Source organism: Sinocyclocheilus anshuiensis, unplaced genomic scaffold (genome assembly GCF_001515605.1).
Source record: "Sinocyclocheilus anshuiensis isolate Anshui unplaced genomic scaffold, SAMN03320099.WGS_v1.1 scaffold1136, whole genome shotgun sequence".
NCBI classification, from domain to species: domain Eukaryota; kingdom Metazoa; phylum Chordata; class Actinopteri; order Cypriniformes; family Cyprinidae; genus Sinocyclocheilus; species Sinocyclocheilus anshuiensis.
The window spans coordinates 985773-996730 of NW_015548521.1; the positions used below are offsets into that span (position 1 = coordinate 985773).

General features: G+C 36.2%; 1 protein-coding gene across 9 annotated transcripts in view; it reads left to right on the forward strand.

Annotated features, from left to right (window-relative positions):
* The window catches only part of LOC107656817 (autism susceptibility gene 2 protein-like), a 314131-nt gene that overhangs the window by 125865 nt on the left and 177308 nt on the right, over positions 1 to 10958 (forward strand). The window lies entirely within an intron of this gene.

The window sequence follows — 10958 nt, forward strand, 5'->3', positions numbered from 1 at the left end:
TAGTTGACAAATAGGCAATAAAAAATGCTTTTTTTTGTAAAAGACCATTTTTGAAGAAGAAATGCATATATTTATGTAGTGTGAAGTCTCATCTTTGAGAAAATATGAAGGGTCACTAACTTCGTCAATTCTGTCATTGTTTTTTTGTTTTGTTTGTTTTTTTACGTTTTTACTGAACTGTACTATAAATTTGTCATATGGTGTGACATAACAAAAATTAAGAAAAAAACCCTCTTAATAATATACAAATAGCATGAGAGAGGTTTATCTTCATTGTTAGACACTTATATTCATATAGTGTTACTTATTTAATATGAAATTATAATTAACATCATTTTTCCCCATGACTTGTTGGACAATTTCAGGACAAACTTTGCTGTCATCCGTTCAAAACTGCTAAAAAAATTATACCATTTTAATTTGAGTGATATTTGTATCTCCCCTATTGCAATATTCAACTGTTTGTTTTAAGATATTTTGAGATAAAAACAAATCTGTGGTTCTTTTATGTGTGTCACACCATAGGACATTGTGTCACACTAGAGGACAGAAATGATAGTTAAAGTATTTATATTTAATTTTGAACATGTCAAAGGAGAAAGAAAGTTTAATTTTAATGCAAACAATATCAACATGTTTTTTTAAACAAAACAAAATAATTTTCATCAACAAAATTCAGTCTCTTAGTCAATCAGTATGTTACTGAAACTCTTCTAGCCCCCCTGCTGCATGTGTGGCACAGCTAAATATGATTGATATTCAAACTATATTCATTAAGATTTTTTTAAACTATATAGCTACTCTTTTTGAGGCATAATTTGGATTGTATTTACTTTCTGCATTGTTCTCTTAGGATCTCCTCCCTTCTGGTGGATCCCTGTTCATTTTCGGTCTATATTTCCGTGTCCTCTCTCTTCCACCAATTTCTCTCCCTCAATTCTTTCTGTCTCAAAAACAAAGTATCACAATTCCAAGGGGATGCAGAAGCGAGATGGGAAATAACTGTTTTATTTTTTCTCTTTTGCTGCATTTTTGTGCCCTTTCCACACTGCAGGGTGTAGTTCTGTGCTACTCGCATCAAAAATAATTATTGTTTTCAGGCAGTTTTTGAACACCGCCATTGGTTGAACAAACAGATATAGCCCTGCCCAAAACACACACTATTGGCTGGCTCAGATAAAAGAGCTGCATTTATTTAAAGCTGAAGTGTATTGTTTCTGTGCCACTAGTGTCAATGAACAGAAATGAGAAAATAATGATTGTTTTTAAAGAGGACATATGACATTGCTAAAAAGAACATTATTTTGGGTATTTGGTGTAATGCAGTGTTTACGCAGTGTAAGGTTCAAAAAACAAATTTTCGACATACCATACATTATTGTTGCTTGTCTCTGCCCTGCCTTTCTGAAACGAGTTGATTTTTACAAAGCTCATCGTTCTGAAAAGCGCAGTGTGCTCTGATTGGCCAGCTATCCAGTGTGTTGTGATTGGCTGAAAACTTATTTTCATGACACTTTGTAACAGTACAAGTTCTCTGCAAAAACATCAGAAAATAGTTTATTTAATGTAACACTGAAAATGATCAAAAAATAATACAAAATAGTTAAACAAATCTTATTTAATTATTTAAAATGCTTCTTAAAGGAGACCTTGTCCTCTGGTGTGACATCTTCGTCCTGTGGTGTGACAGTACAGGCGTCACACCGGTGGACATTATCTTTGCTTGTGGGACAGTGAAAATGCCATGTCACGTCAACAACCCATATATATACACGCACTAATATAGTTGATTGAACTAGCTGTCATGAGTGCTAAAGTCACCATGAATTCAAAATTAACAATTCAAATTTTTAATTTAATTATGCAGGTTTTTCCTTGTTCGAGAAGCCGTTTCACTTGGACATATGCGTCACAATAGGGAAACACTGACGCAACTTCCGCTTCATACTGACTTTAAATGCATTAGGATTTAAAAAAATAATAATAATTATTCATTCTAATATCTATTTTGGCATTTGCCTGATTTAACAGTTTAACAGAAAGTAAACACCAGTGTGTCCACATGGTTTTTTGCAGCTCAGTTACCAGACTAACTGCCCCCTGCTGTGTTATTAATACAATCTGAGGTTCCTCTCTGTGCGGAAGTGCTCCGATCATAATGAAGCCTGCTATGCAGCAGGACTCCTATAGCTAAAGCTGCTCCTCTCAGAGGGAGGGCCCTCAATATAGAGGTTAAACCTGGCCTAAGCACCTCTTACCTGGCTTTTCAAAACGCATTCCGGATTGACGATTCTGGAGAGATCACCTCATCAAAGAGTGCCGCAAATGCAACCTGACCAATTTGGAAATTGATAGTCCGTACATAACGGAGTTATGGGTCTCCAATTACTACTGGCCCGGTGTCACAGAATACCCCGGGAGGGCCAATCAGGTGTTTTGCCATGCTCTCAGAATCAGTAGCAGAGCATCCTGGCTTAGCTCGCATTCGTTACAGCAGCCAGATGGGCTGAGAATTAGATTCCAACTCCCCCTACAGAGAGAGATAGGTAGGAGGAGATGGGAGAGGAAAAATAATGGTTTTTGTTTTCATTTACATTGCAAGTTATTACATTTTAATGTAACACCTCTGGGACCTGGGAGCATTAAATGGCTGTTGTTGAGTAATGGAGTCTAACTGCCAGTGAATGCGGAGGGAGAAATGAAATTAGCGAGCACAGCAATTTGGCAGAGTGATTATGGGCTCCGCCGAGGCACTTCCTGGTGATTTAAGAATGCTAACATTTAAGCACGTCAGATCTCATTATTCTTCAAGGTTAAATCGAGCTCATTCCAAGGGGATGCAGAAGCGAGATGGGAAATAACTGTTTTATTTTTTCTCTTTTGCTGCATTTTTGTGCCCTTTCCACACTGCAGGGTGTAGTTCTGTGCTACTCGCATCAAAAATAATTATTGTTTTCAGGCAGTTTTTGAACACCGCCATTGGTTGAACAAACAGATATAGCCCTGCCCAAAACACACACTATTGGCTGGCTCAGATAAAAGAGCTGCATTTATTTAAAGCTGAAGTGTATTGTTTCTGTGCCACTAGTGTCAATGAACAGAAATGAGAAAATAATGATTGTTTTTAAAGAGGACATATGACATTGCTAAAAAGAACATTATTTTGGGTATTTGGTGTAATGCAGTGTTTACGCAGTGTAAGGTTCAAAAAACAAATTTTCGACATACCATACATTATTGTTGCTTGTCTCTGCCCTGCCTTTCTGAAACGAGTTGATTTTTACAAAGCTCATCGTTCTGAAAAGCGCAGTGTGCTCTGATTGGCCAGCTATCCAGTGTGTTGTGATTGGCTGAATACCTCAAGCGTGTGACGGAAATGTTACACCCCTTACCATATTTGGAAACACAGCGTCTCCACGACAACAATACTACAGCAAGAATAAAAGTTACACCTTCTGTCTTTGCATTTACATTTGGGTGGTGTTATGCAAATCTTCCAACACAGTGATGTAGATTTTGTGGGGGCGTGTTTGAATGTGGCGTGAATGAGTCTTAACTTTTAGAAAGAATATCTCTTTGGGTTTGAGTCTTTAATCTTTGCGACTTTATGGATCTCATATATGCACGAACAGCTTGTAACACTCCAAAGACAAAGAAAAACATCAAATTGCATCAAATTACCCCTTTAAATAGTTTTGAACACTTGGTTGAACAAATAGATAGCCCCGCCGCAAATGCACACTATTAGCTGGTGTGGATGAAAGAATGTGATTTTTGAAGGAAATCATATATTACCATCATTGAACAGAATTGAGAAAATAATGATTGTTTTCAAACCATTCACCATTGATTAAACAAACAGATTCCATACACATCATTGGCTGGTATGGATCTACGGATTGGCTGGTGCTTTAATTTTGTTGAAAATAATGTTTTGTCTAATTTTATTATCTTAACTTTATTGGTTTTGCATGGGAATAATGGTCCTTACCATATTCAGTAAAGATCTGTGTTCGGGTTGTATGGTTTCTGTAATCTATCGTGATCTATCAGACTGCAAGTACAGCAAAGCTGTTTTATTTTTTAGTAAGGTAAGGTGCAATTTTCTTCAGTGCAGTTGCTAGCGCAGCATCTTTTGTCCTCTGTATATTCTCTCCTATACACATCTGCCTTTATCTGATTGTGCACCACAACAATTCTTTACTCTTCCTCAAGCCAAACAGAAAGTGAAAGGCCATAACAAAACAGAAGCGTTTTTTCCATTATAGTGCGTCAAATCCTTTTAAAGGTGTTTACCCACTAGGCATTTTGTCACCCTGTTACCAAGGGGCTCAGCTGGAAGAGCGAGTCGTCGTGGGGATAATAAAGGAGTTTAGAGCGGCGAGAATGCAAATGCACCTACTGTAACTCACTGTGATCAATTCCCAGTGCCGCTCCGCCAACCAGACAGATGGTCTCTGCTTTTATCTTCATCCAGTCAAGGCTGCAGAAATCAAAACAGAGCATTTGTTTCCAGAGCAGAGAGAATGTTTCTATTGTTTTCTCTAGGGAGAGTGAGGTCGAGAATTGTACGAGAATGAGACTTTTTTTTTTTTTCTCCCTCAAACTTTTTTGCTCCTTGCACTGTAAATAAAATTGCCATTAGACAAATGTTGGCATTGTAGCATGATGAATCCCTGTAACTGCCACAAATGACAGTCTGCACTTGTTAAAGCTGAGGTGTGTAATGTCTTTTTGGTGTTAAAATACTTTAATGGGCTTAATATGCAGAAAAATTGCTCTTTTGAGCTTCTCGCCTCCCTTAAGGAGGTCTATAATAGCGTCCTGGAGAACGCTGTTAGCATTCCTATTTGTCTTTACAGCAATTGCTAGGCTAGCACAGGTTAGCATATTTTCAGTCGGTTCAGGGCTGCATCCAAAACTGCATACTTCCTTACTATATAGCAGGCAAAAAACAGTATGCAAAAACATTGGTATTTCCAAATTAACTGTTTTTTTAGGCAAAAAAAAACCCCTGAATGATTTACAACTTCCAGTGAGATTCTTAAGTGCACATATTATGGACACTTTACTACTTATGAATGACTGTGAAGCGACGCAACGGATGCAGATTGGTCACATGATAGTTACAACATGACACATGTAGTATGTCTGGATTGCATTCATACTATATAAAACATAAAACATGCTTTTTTGATGGTTGCAAAGTAATTAATTATCGAAGAAAAAAAGTGAATCCGAGAGTAACCAATCCTGGACGCAGCCCAGGTTTCAGAAAAGTGACATCCTGACATAGTGACAAAGCTAACTAGCGACTATCCTGAGATGTAATGTCACCGATTTTTAAGAGTCCTTTAAAAACACACACACACAAAGTTATTTCACCAGAATACATCTGCCAGCAGGGGGCCGTGCAAACGTCCCAAGTCCGTCAAAGCAAATAGGTTTGGTCGAACTACCTGTCTGACAAGTGATAGAATGGCAGAGTTTTCCCGAAACCTGTTTGAAAACAGTCATTATTTTTGTAGTTTCATTTGGACCTACTACACATTTCACCTCAAAGTTCAACAGCATCAAAAGAATTAACTTCTCACTATATAATAGATCACACATAATAGCGCTCAAAACATTTCAAGTGTGTTTTACAAATACACTTTTATTTAGTCTTTTGTGGTATAGGCAGACATCACAAAATGTGATAGCTCCAAAACATGCCATCTTGATTCTAGACTGTCACACCATGGGCGTTTCTGACTATACAGTGGTGTGAAAAAGTGTTGGCCCCCTTCCTGATTTCTTATTTTTTTGCATGTTTGTCACACTTTAATGTTTCAGATCATCAAACAAATTTAAATATTAGTAAAAGATAACACAAGTGAACACAACATGCAGTTTTTAAATGAAGGTTTTTATTATTAAGGGAAAACAAAATCCAAAACTACATGGCCCTATGTGAAGAAGTGTTTGCCCCCTAAACCTAATAACTGGTTGGGCCACCCTTAGCAGCAACAACTGCAATCAAGCGTTTGCGATGACTCATTGCAAGTGTTTACAACATGCAGTGTTTACTTGTGTTATCTTTGACTAATATTTAAATTTGTTTGATGATCTGAAACATTGAAGTGTGACAAACATGCAAAAAAATAAGAAATCAGGAAGGGGGCCAACACTTTTTCACACCACTGTATGTCAGATGTGTTGATAAAAACACATTGAACTGTTGTGAAGATTGCTATGCAAGCAAAACTACTGACACCCAACCATTTGGTGACATTGAAATGCCAAAGGTGTTACTGTTCGGTTTTCAAAAGACAGTCCAGCAAACTTGTTGATAAAGACATGTTCATGTTCTGACACTAATCTCTGAAAACCTCAAAAAAACTAACCTTGGCATTTTTCTTATCTAATAAGTCTGCATTATTATTATTATTTTTTATTTATTTTTTTACATGATTAACATCTGCATTTTTTTACATTATTACGTTTGAATAATTTTTTAGGTAAAGTTGACATGAAATATATGTTCACCCTGTTTATTTTCTAAATGCATGGTATTGATTTTATTTTGAACAGGGTTATTGTACTTAAAATAAACTAATTTCAGCAATATTTGTCATTTTTATTTATTTTAATTTGGTGTAAAAATAACGAAATAAAAATAAAATAACTAAAATTAAAATTGAAATTAAAAAAACTATAGGCATATTAAAAAAAAACTTATAAAAAACAAAACACACAACAAAATTACTAAAACTTTAAAATGTAAATGGATAATATAAAAATAAAAACTAATGAGAAACATTACTAAAAGCTATGATAGTGTCTCACTGATCCTAAAATAACACTGATTGTGAATGATTCATGTATATGATTCATCTGTGTTTTGACCTTGTAATCTTTAATTGAGCTGTTACTATAACTCGATCTTCCGGTGAAATGACAGACTTCTCCAATCATTTCATCCACAAAAACCCTGCCAATGGGCTACTCTTTCAATGGAATATGAGTTTGCGTTCATATCTACTTTTTTCACTACAGTGATCTGTTTCACTCAAATGTAAGTCATAATAAGAAATAATCTTTCAGCAAGATTTGAATGTGCTTTAGAGCTCCAGAAGCATAGTGCTCGTTCTCATTCATTGTTATTGCTTGGCTGAATGACCGGCCCAAAATTTTTTATTTCTCATCACTAAACTCGTACAGGTTTGGATTGACATGAGATTGTATACATAATAATTTTATTTTGGGGGTGAACTGTTACTTTAATGCTTTGGTTTATACATACAGTTCAACCTTCAGTGTTAACCAATGAAATGTGATGCTCAGCTGATTATTTTGAGTGACTTGTAAGATGCCTGTTGTGGTTGCACTTGTTGTTGTTCCTCATTAGATCTTGTTTGTATTATTTTTCATCCTTTGAAAGGCCCTGACGTTCTTACAGCACTGAGAATTCTCAAATTAAATTTGAATTGCTAGCTCACCCAAAACAAAAGCCCTGTGTCCCTTAAAGGTCTCACATCTGTTCTGGAGTACGTTGTGGCAAAGTCGATCCCTCTTCTGGCGCATAATCATGCAGCCCTAGTACTGCATTCATAACTCCTGGCTAACATCAAGAAACTGTTAACTAAAATGATCAAATATGATCAAATAGCCACCCTGTTCCATGGTGTATATCACAGTATTACCATCTGATACCTTCACTGTCCCACAGTATTTCCATCCAATGCTAGGTACACATACATTTTTCTTCTACTTTCCGAGTATAAAGCCTCTCAGAACTTTCCAAGCCACTAGAAATGGAACTAATATACAAGAGCCACTGTTAGTGTTATGGTATCAGAGAGTACGACTTTAGTCTTTTTCTAGAATCAGTCCATTTAAACCCACTTTATCCATGATCCTTGTGGTTAATGGAGGGAACATTTACCACAAGCGCCAATGAGGCGGCTCCTCACATTAAGACTTTGTCTGTTTAATGTGATCTCTTTGGTGATCTTAAACGAGCAATGAACGTTTAATAGACTAGATGAAGCTGTTCACAATTGCCCCTCAATAGTCGGCTGGCAGAACAGAACTCCACATTTATAGAAATACACAAGTGCGCGTCATTTACGCTACAGTCTCAGAGGGTTTTTGGTTTCAGAGGTTGACAAACAAGTTTGAATGTACAGTGTATAAATGATACAGTGTTTATATATAACAAAAATTGTTTGGAAGCTGTGACGGGGTGAGCGACGATATTTAGATGTTAGTGTAACTGGTCCTTTTCTATGGTTTTGTCTTTCAGGGATCATGACAGATCAACGGTTTAAAGTGAAATGTACAGAACAGGTTATATACTGTGTATTATAAATGTGAAAAGGTAACTGTCGCCCAGTATTGGCCCATATGTATGCCGTACACGGATAGATTAATATCAAGGTTTTAGATTTTAATGCATATATGTATGGATGAGGGACAGTGTATGTTTAAGTTGCTGTAACTGGTCACTATTTCTTACATGCACATAATCTTTCAATTATATCTGACCTGATTGGAATTTTAATGTGAGTTTGCCTAAAATTTCACTGAAATGTATGATGTCATAGATAATATTGAGGTTGTAAATGACAAACTATATTGTTTATAAGATGGATCAACCTGGCCCTATTTTAGCCCTGTTCAGGATTTTTCAACTAAAACGACAAAAACAGATGCTAAGTATACAACAAATGATATTCCTGCATTTGTGTCAGTGTTATTTTAGATTTATTTAAATACTGTTATAGTTAGAATTGTTTTTAATTAATATTTTAAATTGCTTCTGTTTATATATTTTTCAGCTTTCATTTTAATTTTAGGTTATTTTATGTGCTTTTGCCATTTTTAGTAGTTTTTGAATCTAAATAGTTTTATTTTTTTATTTCAGTAAATTTAACGGGGTTTTTTTCAGGTAGTTAAGTACTTCTTAATTTTTGATTATTTTATGTGCTTTGCCATTTTTACATATTTTTATATTTCTAAATGGTTTATTTATTTTTTATTTCAGTCAATTTTAAGTTATTTCAGGTAGTTGCTAAGTACTTCTTAATTTTTGGTTTTGTTTTGTTTGGCACTTTTGCCATTTTTATTATTTATTATTATTTGAGGTAGTTTGAGTTAATGTGCACATTTACTGTAGTACCGTCATGCTCCATTACATTAAATACGATGCTGCGTTTCTCAGTTCGGATATCTTGTGAAGGTCTGTCACATGACTGTACGTGATGGATATGTTCTCATATAAAAAAGTCCTTTGGAAAATCTCTCTCTCGAGGGCTGGAATAGTTCCTGTTCATTAACTGAGTTCAGTCTTTAAAAGTTCTAAAAGCCATTTTGTGTCATCACTCTCCAGTTTTGTCTGTGACTGAGGGCATAGTCAGGGATGAAAAATACTTTTAATTTCCTGAGCGCGGAACCTCACAGCGTGATGGTGCACATCAATCGCGTGTGATGCCTTTAGTCCACTCTAATAGAGGCACTTCCTTTCTCTCAGCAAGCTTTTCCGTGTCTGCCTGTGGCACTTGTAGGATCATTTGATTTGGGTCTGATAACTGACGCTAGCCTCGGAGAACGGCTCGAATGAAATCTTCTTCTCCCTAGGCGCTTCAGTCAGCTGCATGAAAGAGTCGTTCTCGCCTCTTCTCTCTCAGAACGGGCCATGAAATTCAGTCTCCACGGAGTGATGACAATTCCACCACTTTTTTGTTCGCAATTACTCTTTTCACTCCGTTTTTTCAGCCAAAAGAAAAAAAAGCCCTAGCTGCTTCCTAGAACCGTACCTCACTTTATCTGAGATGCTTTCCCTCGGTTGCTATCAAGCAGACAACCCGCCACTTGAAATTACTTAGCATCTAATTTTCTTCCATTTTTTCCTAACCCGTCGGTGTAAATGAAAACACTTCCCTGTTGACACGTTTGTAACGTGCAGCTTTTTATTAACACGAGAGAGAAAAGTGGTAATGAACTGTGAACACAGCGTTTTCTCTCATTTCCAGCCAAGGTACGTGGTGCATATACTGGCTGTCTCCCATTCTTCCTGTATTCATCAGACGCCAACTACCCTTCCCCACGAACACGCGCGTGCACGACCACGTTACCTTTTGTATTTTGTCGTCTTTTAGCATTTGCTTTTGCTTAATATCCTCTTTTGTTTATCCTGAGCAGTAACGAAATGAACCCTCATTTGTTTTTCCCTTCTTTACAATCTGTTTGTGCTGGAATCCCTGAACCGATATTTCCCAAATCATGTTACCTTTTGTATTTTGTCGTCTTTCAGCATTTACTTTTGCTTAATAATCTCTTTTGTTTATCCTGAGTAGTAACGAAATTAACCCTCATTTGTTTTTCCCATCTTTACAATCCGTTCGTGCTGGAATCCCGGAACCACTATTTCCCAAACATGAGCTAACTGTGATTTCCTCCAAACAGAACGCTGTTCTGGTTTCTTTATAGGAACTGGAACATGTCATTGGAGATATATTGCAGATCCTCAAACACCTCCTACGCTGATTTCGGCCCCTTCGTTCCTACACGAGTGCCACAGTTGTAGGAGTTTGGCTCCTCAAAACACAGTATAGGCAACGCTTCCAAAAATAGCCTGCAAACACTTCATATTTGCAATTAAGGAGTATATTTCAATGGCATTGAGAACATTTTGTGAAAAAGTATTGCATGCACATATTAAAGCACATAGGCTTCAGGGGTCATCTAGAAAAAATTTAATGCCAATGCTTTAATTTTTAGAGCATTGTGTGTACATGTCTGACTTTCAGAACTTAAGATGTACTCGTCAGTGAAAAAAAATTAGATATAATACTTTATATTATTTAAAAAAAAAAATAATAATAATATATATATATATGTATGTATGTGTGTATGTATATATATATATATATATATATATATATATATACAGTGGGTACGGAAAGTATTCAGAC